At 37.0% G+C, this 12316-nt stretch overlaps 1 long non-coding RNA gene across 1 annotated transcript; it reads left to right on the top strand.

Annotated features, from left to right (window-relative positions):
- Positions 1-8332: 8332 nt before the first annotated feature.
- Positions 8333-9980, top strand: LOC133718101 (uncharacterized). The gene is made up of 2 exons (XR_009850100.1): positions 8333-8789; positions 9488-9980. It is a non-coding gene; the product is annotated as an uncharacterized LOC133718101 (long non-coding RNA).
- Positions 9981-12316: the final 2336 nt, after the last annotated feature.

Here is a 12316-nt window from a genome sequence, read left to right as displayed (position 1 = left end):
CAATTTTTGGATGATGAGAAATGTATTTCTAGATTATCTTTTCCCACCACCAGCAGCTAGATGATTATTTGCATATCATTCTTATATATATGAACTGATGCATATAAATGGGAAACAAAACACTAATGTCAAAGAAAACGATGTCAATTCAGAGATTACAAATCAGTACCTAAAACTGGACTGATGTCTCATGATTATGAACATATCGAAATATCACCCAAAAATCGATGTACACAAAATCAATGCACATCGATATCTAAACACCAAACCGTTATCTACTGTCAACGTACAAATCAGCTGTTATAAAGTAAACCGATTTACCATGAAATACAGGACATCGGTTTTGAAAAATAAAAATGATGTCTACAAAACAACTAGACATCGTTTCAACTAACGAAAAGCGATGTTCCTAGTAACATAAAACATCATTCTTAATAGATTAACTGATGTTGCCTAAAGGCACATACATCGTTCTCAGGAGAATAAGGAGGCAAGATGCACGTAAAAATGGACACGTACAAACAAAATTTTTTGGAGACTGATGTCTACAAGAGTATTAGACATCATTTCTGAAATTGTAATCGATTTAAATGTTCACTTAGGTATTGTTCGAGATATACTTTATTAAGCATAGAATGTGAAAATATGAAGAATTAAATATAGTTAACATATAAGATTATGATGATTATAACGATTATACATCGATTTGTGTTTTAGAATCGATGTTGGTCGTTGTCTAGGACATCGGTTAAAAACGCGCTTATACTGATGTCTGCATCTTTTACATCAGCCACTAAGAGATCGGTCAGAATTTAGTTTTACATCGGTTCTGGACTGATGTAAATGAACAGATTTCTAGTAGTGCTTCATCAATAAGTTGATTGATTTTATTTGGGTTCTCAAGAGTAAGAGCCCCGCAATGTTTTTAATCTCAAAATTGAGGCTTTCACTGCGTAATCAAAATTGTGCTTTCTGTGTGAATTTTTTGATTTCTGCCCAGTAAGAATTGCAACGTTTCTATTAATCCTCGAAACCCAGAAAAACGCTTCATCCAAGTATTTTCACAATGTTCAAACATATATGAAGCTATGCATCAGAAACAAAGAAAGCAACTGACTTTGTCAACTGACTTTTAGTTCTGAAAGGTCGGAGTCGTGGAAAACATGGTTTCTATACACCCAAGTACTGAGGATTTCAGAATGCGCTGAGCTTGTTCCATTGTGTGATACTCCATTCTACTTGTTTTGCATAAAAGCTCTAGGAACTAAAAGTTTGCAGATTTATTTCCTTGTAAATTTGTAATGTCATGCTATTACGTAATGTCACTGCCTTGTTGGCAGATTAAGTTGTTGAACATATCACATAATCGTAAGAGCTTTATGCATGTTTCTCTCTTTATAATCTCAACTGTGAAAGTTTGATGACTACTTGCTTTCCCCCAAACCTAACAAAACTTGGATTTGTGAATATCAAGAGTTGTAAGGCTCTCTTGGAATCTCGAGGGTTGCAGGGACTCACCTCTCTTACAAAGTTATGCTTGTCCGTTCCAGATTTGGTGTCCTTTCCACCTGGTGAGAAGGAGAATGAGATGCTGCTCCCCAAATCTCTCACTCTTCTCTCAGTTCAAGGCTTCCCGAATCTCAAGAAATTGACCAAGGGCTTACTATTCCTCAGCTCTCTAGAAGGCCTTATAATCATTAAGTGTCCGAAGCTAGCATCAATTCCAGACGAGGGTCTGCCTCTTTCGCTCAATTAAGTATCTTTCATTGATAGAGTGTCCTATACTTGGGGTCTTGGGGAGAGATGCAAAGGAGGGAGTAAAGCACGCTACATGGTCCAAAATATCCCACATCGCAGAGATACGTAATAACTGATGGGAAGGGCTCCTCCTCCGGGTACTTCTTTTCGAACAACATCCACATTATTACTGCTTTACTTAAATAATACCTTTATTGAGTACTAGTTTGAGAAATAATAATATCTTATTATACTCTCTAAAAGATGACGAATCATCTTAATTTTTTAATTCTCAAATTCCTCAATGAATCATATCCAATATATGTGTGTGTGTGTGTGTAATCACTCTTACTCTTGTTGTTAATTAGTCAGGTTAAAGAAGGCCATTAATTTGTTAATCTTGTCTTCACCTCTCTGTTCTTGTCATCGATTAATACTTTGATTTTCACTAATTTAAATCATGTGATTTGTCAGTGGTTAGTTTCATTCAACTTAATCTGCGCCTTCCTCACATGCTTGCAGTTGCAGACTCGCCTTCTCAATTGTTAATGAAACGAGCACTTTTGTTCATATGTTTATTTTCAATTTCCATGGTAGTTAATTATCTGATTTGTTTTCCTGTGGAAACTTGTTTATGCTATGAGATAATAAGGGTTCCATCATTTTCTATTTATCTTCTGCATTAAAAAGAAAAAAAAAAACTATTGAGCTTCTTGAACTTTGATTGGTATTACTGTGTGGAGTTCAAATTCCTGATATTAGAAGCTTTACTATTGGATTCATTGTGAATGTTTTACAGATACTTAGTGGGTAGTATTGTATCCGTATCTTACCATTGGATTCATTCAACAACTCTAGTCCTCCTTAAAGGAAATTTAATTCATTTGTAAATGAAAATCATCGTACGGTACCTTACTCAGAAACTGATGTCAATATTCATTTCAATTGTCAAAACTTCTGTACCATATCCTAGTCGGTAGCATTGTATCCGTAGAATCTCCAGCATGAAATTTGCATTATATCTGCATTTCTGTCAATGACAATCAATGGAAATTCACAGACTAAACCAGCTACTATCCAATTTCTTGAAAACCAATCCCAATTCTTCAAATGCAGGTCAAAACTGAATTTCTCTATATACTTGTCTCATCATCTAACATCTCCACATAAGATAGAAATCAAAAGAATCTATCAATGCATCCCAAATCATTTTTTTTTCTTTTTTCAAAAATGAAACAGGGTACAAAGCAGAGAAAGCTTCTGGGACTGAAAGTTTGCAACTTTTAGGGGAATATTACAACTTCTAGGCGAGTCTGCAACTGCAAGCATATGAGGAAGGCGCAGGAGATTTTTATAAATTGAAGGATTGGTTTGCGGGTCTTAAATGATATGGATTTCAAAGGTGTTACACCCAAATCCAGGACCAGAAACATCAATTTAAATAGATTGATTGACCATGGAGAAACTGATGAGCAATTTATATTCTTCTCAAATAATGGCAGCAGGGTACGGATACATTATACAATGATGAGATATTTGGCGAGAAAGATGAGATAGAGATGGCTTTAAATTAAGTGTGCAGGTACATAATTTTCAAGCAGTTTTTCCTGAGCATATGCACACATTTTTCAGTTCTTATATGTATTGGAGGAGAGGATAGAGATGCTTCAGAGATTTGTGTCTACCTAGAAGAGAATCTCTGTTGGGGATCTGGCCATCAAGTGAGACTTTTAGAAGATTAAGACTATTGTTGATCAAAGAAGGAAGAAAAAATGTTCTTAAATTTCTTCAAGAAAACATCGGTCTCCTGGTCAAAGAGCCTTTATTTAGTTGTGGAACTGAAAGTAGCAACTGAGAAACTCGTACTCTGTAGCATTCTTGATCCGACACCAAAAATTCTATTGTTGTAATGTTGATGCACTTGCTGATTATAAATCAGCTTTTGCAGGTCAGAGACTCTTTTGCATACTATTTTCGGTTAAAAATATTGGTCAATTTGCATGTAGAAGAGGTTTTCTGTTTAATGAAACTAAATGGAATCATGAACACGTTACCTGATCTCTTTGCGAGATATATGACTATCATTGTAAATTTATTTTGTTTTAATTATTCAGAAAGTCCTATGCATCAAAAATTAAATTTTGTTTTAAATTTATGCATCCTCATCATCTCTATGAAAGTGCAATTAACCTTATCTGTAGTTCTGTACAATATCCTTTTTTTTTTCCTTGAAAGAAACCGGACTTTACAGCTATATATAGAGAGATTACAAAGCAATGTACAGCGAGCAATCCACATGAAAAGAGAACTTGGGGAAACAAAAAGCCTCACCTAAAACAAGTACTTAAGAAACAAAGCATGCTGCCTTGAAGAAGAAAAACATAATTAAGTTCTAGACAATCTCAACCTCATATGTACTAGAACATATATATTCTGAATCAGCATACTGCCTACAACAAGAAAAGATTTAAGTTCTAGACAATCTTTACCTAAACCCTAAGCCATGGAAATTGATGAATGTGAAGTTCTTCATTCAGTGAAAAATAATAAGATTATAAATTCATGAAAATAAGCTAACCTCCTCAAATATCAAGCTACTCATTATTAGGTTCCAATTTCTTCCACAATCAAGTCCTCATTTAAATATGATATGCCTTGGTCAGCCATGATTCACCTGCTTCTTAAATGTTACAACACCATAGATATAACTTAATCACTTCTATAGAAATATCATACAAATCATTAGATCCATGCCTTCATCAAATTCACAACAACAACAACAACAACAAAAAGAACTATAACTTGCCTGCAAACAGAAGTGAGGATTTTGAGACTCATAATTTCTGCTCATAGGCTAATTTATACTGGAATCTGAACTGAGGATTAAAGACCATTGAATGACACCATTTCAAAGCACAGCTGAATGCGATCAAAGATTTGATGGGTGACCTAACAATGATGTCCACTATATATGTTGTTCCAACAAGAGATTTCCCAGCATTGAAACTGCTTTTACTTTTGGCTGGAGCAGGATGATGCAAGTTGTTAAAATTATTTTATTTTCAGTTTCTTAACAAAATACAAAAGGCCAAATGACAAGCACTCCCAAGAGGCTAGTATAAAAGAACTTAAATGCTCATAGTCCATTTGTTGTAGAACAATTAGGAGATTCCATGAAATACTGGGTTCTGGTTATGCAAATCCAGAGGTCGGCAAAATGATCTACGAAGACTCAAATGATTAAGAGTTTTCTCTTTGCATCAAACTTTTTTGAATTCTCAACTGTATAATACTTCTTAGACTCTAAAAAAGTGGTATCACTCATCTATGCCGACCTTATGCGTCTTTTATGTTTAGAAGTTGGATCATGCTCATAATTGCTTCATATCATTGTCATCAGACATACATCTGATTTAATTAGTAACCACGTGAAAAACAATTCAGACTTTGATCAAGTTGATCAATCAAAGTAGATTATTTCAACAAATGCAGAATGCCATAATTGTGTTGTCTAAGAAATAGGTCAAGTGTGGAGCTAGCCTACAAGGCAATATATATAGATTTGAAATTAACCTTATAATACTAAATCTTAAGATTTGAAATTATGGCTTCTGTTGAAATAAGGTAAATAAGGATCTAGCTAACAGAATTCAAAATATGCTAGAGTGAAAATGAGGATAATTAACCAGAAGTAGTTGAGCAGAGCAAGGCAGCCAGCAATTATTCCTCTTAATTTCAGCTTTCCAGGGTTCTTGTATTCTTGGATCACAGCATGATAATCAGGAATCTGAAGTAGACTCTCTTCATATATAATGATACCAGGCATATGATACCTCCTCTCAAGCCAGTTGCCTGTCTGTAACAACTGGCTCGTCTTCATGTTCAAATGTTCAATCCTTATAATTTCCATCCTGTGGTCCTTGCAAGCCAACTTAGCCACAACTGTACTAGTTTTGGTAGCCAAGAATGGGAAGAGAAACATCGGGCACTCAGACTCAGGCTGATTCGAAAATTCTAAGTTAAAGAGCTTAATCCAAGAGTCACTCACCCCATATTCTCTCATGACCCATAACTCATCAGAATCATCACAAGCAGCGTACGGCCCAAAACAAAATCCATACAGGCAACCTCCACAAGAATCTACATGTTGAAAATAAATTGTATTATGATTTTGGTCCAAAGTTGGCATTTCCCGCCACTCCTCCTTCACCAAATCAAAAGCATAAATAACTGGTCCTAGCAAAAAATCGCTTTCTCCTAGCCAATAAGTGTCTCCCCCAAAAGAGCCGCAGAAGATAAATAGGTAGGGTAGAACTTAAAAGGTGATTCAATCCTTTTCCAAAGGCCAGTTCTTGTCGAGAAGATTTTGATCTCCAGCGTTGCCACCTCATTACCCTGAGAATATGCGGCCACCAGAACTTTGTAGTCGTCAGTGGCATGCAAATAGCCAAAACCACAGTAGCTTATTTGACAGCGGTTGGTTTCATTATTGGAAAAACCTGGATCTGGTAGTTTAAGCGAGAATCCGCCAGTTGATGGGTTCCAAATGTAAAGAGGAGTAACAGAATAAGGAGTTGCAACACATACCAAACCATTGCAAGAGCCTAGTACCTTGACATGACTGATCCTATCCCGATGCTCGAATGGACCGGTAAGCTTTCTAATTGAAGATGAAGACCACGGCGTCTCCAAGTCTAAGGATTCAATGTCAGAGTCGTTACGGTAGAAGACGAGTCTGCGACTCTGAGTTTTTTTCTCAGAAGCTACTTGAAACTGCAACTTGGCCAACTACGGATCAGACACTATTGAACACCAGCGTTTTGAAACGCAGCGGAATCGGATCAGGGATTTGACAGGTAACCTGGAGAGGATGTCTACTATAATATCTTCCGGTATGTGCTTTCCAGCCAGTCGCTTAGGAACGTAATGACTTGCGGTTTAGGGTTTTGGAAGTGGTGGCGTTGATGTATGTAGTTTAGGGTTTGAAGCAATATCAAACAATTTACGAGAATATCTCGTAAACTCCTAATAGGCTAATATTAATCAATGATAAGCTATGAGACAAACAAAATAATAAATCCTAATGCAACTAGAATGAGGAATCTTTATTCAAAAAAAAAAAAAAAAAAAAAGAGAAAAAGAATGAGAAACCTAAGACTTGGAGACGTCGTGGTTTTCATCTTCAATTAGAAAGAATGTGAAAGTAGGAAATCCTAATATTTCCTCCAAATGCAAGAAAAATATCTCAAGTACTTGTGGGTAGTCATGGGGTTTGATCGAATTTATTAATACTAAGAAAAAAACCAACTCTAAGCGCCACACGCTCGGACGCCAGAAACTCTAGTGGGCAAATGCAACCATTTCATGGGAATGATGTCTTCCCTATAGCAAATGGCATAGAAGCTCATAGAATGGAGCAGGGTCCCGTTCAAAAACGGCTGCAAATCATGAGCCCTTCTCTAGGGTTTGTTCAAAGTCGTTTAGAAAATGGTGCTTTCAAATTTCAGAGTATCCAAACTCCAATCTTACCTCCTGTTGCCCGCTCTCTTTTCAACTCCAAGGAATAGGGAGGAGGACTCAAACCAGTGATGCAGAGAGGAAAGGAGGTGTGCAGTGGAAAACAATGTCCTAACCAAGAGGGAGAGGCAGCCTTCTACTTTCCACTCCCCGAAGAAACTGAAGGTACTCCTGCCTGACCTATTTGTTAATTCATTGAGCACTGATGCACCCACAAAGAAGCACAAAATGCCGGAGTTTTGTTCAAAGTTTGCTGCTCGATCCTTGGGATTGGTTGAGGCTCCAGGTAGTATTGTAGTACCCAAGACCGACTTTGTGGACAAAACATATTCTGAATCAGCATACTACCTACAACAAGAAAAATTTAAGTTCTAGACAATCTTTACCTCATCTGTACAAAATTATATTCTGATTCACTTGTTTACTGTAAAAGACAACTGATGTTACATTATGCCTCATTGATCCATGCGAATTGTGCAGAAGTAATGTACTTAATTGTGTCTTGAATTTTAGAATACTACTTTAAGTAATATCAAGAATTGAACAGACCTTTAGGAAGTGTTTGAACACTCTACCTCCTTTATATAGATGTAGCTTGATCTTTTTGTGATTTGAAATCTTGTTATGTGATTTTCCGGATGTTGTATGCTTTTGGATGCTGGCTTAAAAATAACAAATCTAATGCTGTTATTTGAATCAGAAATGGAGTGATTTCCTTTTGAAGGGTGTGACATTGGCGTTGGATGAAAGTTCAATTTATAAAAACCGGAAAAAGGAAGACAAAACCTTTGTAGCATTTGAGCTTGATTGTGTTCCTCAGAAACGGCCATTCCTCTTATCAAGGGACTTGGTCCTTGCACGACCAGTGGGTAAGAGTACTGCTGAGCCCTTTAAGGTAAACTCCGAACATCCACTTATGCCTTTGCATATGCTGGATTCTGTTGATCACTAAGTTCTACTTCCCTAGGTCCTGGCATTTCTGATTTACCATTCAGATTATCAAACCGAATCTTATCATGAATCTGCTTCATTAACTCTGGTAGATTCTCTAAAAAGAAAAAATGGTTATAGGTGTTGTAAATCATTATGGCTATATCATGTAAATAGATATAGGGTAAATCATTATGTTGTTATAGGCTTACCCTTTCCATGTTTTATGGATGACTTTAGGAATCCTTGTTTTATGGAGGACTTTAGGGGTCCTTGTTTTATGGAGGACTTTAGGCTACATGTTCCCTATCTTCCACTATATGTAGTCCATTTCTCATCCATGTTATGAAGAGAAAAACAGAAAATACTACACTCCCTCTCTGCATTAAAACTCTCTCTCTCTCTCTCTCTCTCAAGTTCTTAGAAGCAAAGCTCTCTCCATTTTCTGAAACACTTTCTATGTTAGTTTTACAACACGTTATCAGCACGACTAGCTCTAGGATTCGGATTGCCGATCGACAAGAGAAGAGGTGAATAACTCTTGGGTTGTAGAAAAGAAGAGGTTCATCATTCAATCAACATCAATCTACCAGCTCTACAACCAAGTATGTTTTTCCAAGCAAAAACAGATTTTACTGTTTCAGTTTACCTTCTGTCCTCTGTGTTCCCGTATTTATTTAAAATAGTAATTCAACTCCAAAATTCACCAAATTTTGTATGCTGGAGTCCTTGTATGTTTACTGCATCTCTATAATTTTTCATATTTTTCTGGGTTGTTTTGGTTGGGATTTTGGTTTGTTTTTCGACTGCTATTCAGTAGAAGCTGCAATCACGATTTATGACTTTTATTGAAGCATCTAGTTTAACTTAATCATCTATGAGAGACACTTATTTCTCTTGCACTATAATTGGCATAATGGAATGAGTAAAAGGAAAATCAATAGCTTTTTAATTTAGCTATTAATTCATGTATATTGTGACAAATATCTATAAATACTTGTTTGGACTTTGTGATAATGATACATCTTTCCTTCATTATTTATTATGATAATGTTTTGTGGTGTTACCTGCTCATATTAAATTTAAATATTTTACCCGCTTAAATTCTTTGCATTAGAATATATATGTGCGGAATGCAGGTACTTAACGAACCGGAAGTTCACACACATAAACATTGAACCAAAATTTCATACATAAATATTGAACCAGAAGTTCACATATAGTATCGAACCTGTAGTTTTGACAACACTGAAATATTATGAATCTTTCCAAGTAGGCTCACCCAATTCGATGTGATGTCTAGGCAAGATACAATGAGGCTGTGTACTTAAGAGAGCCTCGCTCCACCCAAACCTCATACTCTTACCTGGTCGTATTTAATTGGAGTTACCAAAAGGGTTGAGTAATAACTTTTCATTCCTTGGCAGACCAGCTTGAGCCCAGCAGGCCCACTCTCCCTCTGCGGGACCTAGCAGCCCAGCAGGCCTCACACACCATTTAAATTACGCATGAAAGGCCGGGTCACAAGCCCGCAGACTAAGCCCGATAGGCTTCACTATCAAGCCCATTCCTTTGGTCCAGCAGAATCAAATAAAAGGAAAAATGATTTGATTCTACTGAGATTTGAACCCAGACAATGTACATGTCATTATGGCTATTGCAAATAAATTCACCATATTTCATATGTGTAATTAATTGCCAGAAGCATTTATTCACATAATTGTGTGACAATTAATATGTTATTTTACTAGCATGCAATTAATATCTCAATTAATTTGTGATTTTTATTTATCCAATTTGTGAGATTATTTCAATTTGCTCAATTCAATATTATTGTGTTACTTGTCTAAATTTTCGCACTAGAATATATGTGTAGAAAATGCAGGTACCTAATGAACTAGAAGTTCTAAATGAACCAGTAGTTCATACACATATCGAACTTGTAGTTTCGATAATGCCATTTAAGAAACTTGAAGTTTCCTTCATAAATTCACCACACATGATAAAACCAGTAGATTTTACATGTTTAATCCGATTTTTCATACCATGTTATAGAACCTGAAGTTCCTATTAGTTGCTTATGGACGATATTACCCAAAGCACTAAGATTATTTGTTCCTTTCCTGTAAGAAATACCAAATCTCAACAAACTTGACTTTGTTTCTTTGGAGGTTTCCGGAAGAAACTATCTAAAGTGGTTCAAGATGTGATAATTCATCTAACTGCAAAGAAGATGAGATCAACAATCAATGCTAACAATGTCGTCATTGAGGCTTTTAATATGAGTGCCATAATTTTCAAAGGAAACATATGGAGAAAACACTCCAAGTTGAGTATCCGATGAAGAGGATACACAGATTCTTTGGGTCGCTCTAGAAGAGCACTTTCACCATCAAATGACCATTTTCTTGCTTGAAGCAAGACATGATTGGCAGAACGAAATTAGCCCATATGACCGTCTGCCACTTGGCCAAAGCCCAAGAGGCCATGTAATCAGGCTCCACGTGGCCAAGGCCCACGTGGTAGGAACCATGATGCCATAACTCAGCAAGCCCGAGTTGAAAGGAACACTGGTCCGGCCCGCTTCCACCAGAATCGATCAGCATGATCTTTGTTATCAATGTGGAGGAATTGACTGCTAGTCCCGCACCTGTTGTGCGATAGCCTAAGCAGTAGATGAGTATTACGCCAGTCGCAGAACTCGAAATACCAACTTTATTAAATGGTCATTTTCTATCGATTCCACACTAGAGATCATGGATTTTCAGGCAGTTACTGAACATACCGAGGATTAGAACTCGAAGACATGGGTATAATTGGCCCCTTGTGCCATATCTATTTCATCTTAATGAATGAAACATCTTCGGATTTTGGTGATTTATGTTTTCAATTATTTTGGATTATAGAAATGTGGTTATGTTCGAATATATTTAATTCAATAAACTTATTCATACATGTGATCCATTGAATTAAATAAATGAATAGGCATATTCTGTGGGGAAGTTTGTTGTCTGGTTAAAAGTGCTATTACGCACACCATACTCCGAGATCGGAGATATGTTTCAAACTTATTGCCCATGCATACCTCTGTGACAACCATATCAGGCCAATCCAACCTGATAGAGGGCTATGGCAAAGCCCACTTTATGTTGTCCAATGGTACTGAATTTACCATTAATGAGGCCTTATATTCTCCACGTTCCAGAAGAACGTTATTGAGTATTAAGGATATTCGAACCAACATTTATCACGTTGAAACCCCTAAGAAAAATGAGTGTAATATCTTTGCATAACCTCTGAATGTGCGGCCAGAAGCGTATATTGGAGAAATTGAAATTTGTTAGCCAGAAGCTAACCAATTCGAGCAACTACTTGCTATGGCATGACCATTTGGGACACCCAGGTCAAAGTATGATGCACCGTATCCTCAACTTATCACACGGGCATCCCCTTCTGAATAAGGGTCCTGTGTTTAGTAACACATTACGCCAAACTTGCTCGTTAGGAATGTTAAACTCTAGACCATCATGTGCAAAGACTAGTATATACACACACCATTTTTCTGCACAGAATGCAAGGAAAATTTGTGGACCTTTCCAACCACCATGCGGACAATTTAAATATTTCATGGTTGTGGTTGATGTATCGACAAAGTGATCACATGTTACACTATTGTCCACAAGAAAATGCTGCTTTTGCTAAACTCTCGCCCAGATCATGAAATTGTGGATCACCACTCGGATTATCCCATAAAGTCCATAAGACCTGATAATGCCGGAGAGTTTACAGATTGTCACTTTGATGAGACAGTCTTCCCGCCGTTAGGGGGAGATAAGAACGTTACCGTTCCTGATGAACGACGTGAATTGACGTGGAATGTCCCCACTATGTCTCATCTCGATCCCCGAACCACACAATGCGATAGTGAAGTGCGGAGAATTCTAGATCTACAAAGTGTAGCCCAAAATATGCCAGACGCTTTCTCTGATCTAGCTAAAGTGACGAGATCACATATACCTGCTACAAATGTGCCTGCAAGAATAGATGTCCCTGTAGGACGCGTTGTCCCGGATGGACGAGGTACGACCATGGCGGCTAACCAGTCACATGTCCCTGCCCAGAAGCGAGGTAG

This window comes from Rosa rugosa, chromosome 6 (assembly GCF_958449725.1).
Source record: "Rosa rugosa chromosome 6, drRosRugo1.1, whole genome shotgun sequence".
Lineage (NCBI taxonomy): Eukaryota > Viridiplantae > Streptophyta > Magnoliopsida > Rosales > Rosaceae > Rosa > Rosa rugosa.
This window is presented reverse-complemented; position numbering and strand designations above follow the sequence as displayed.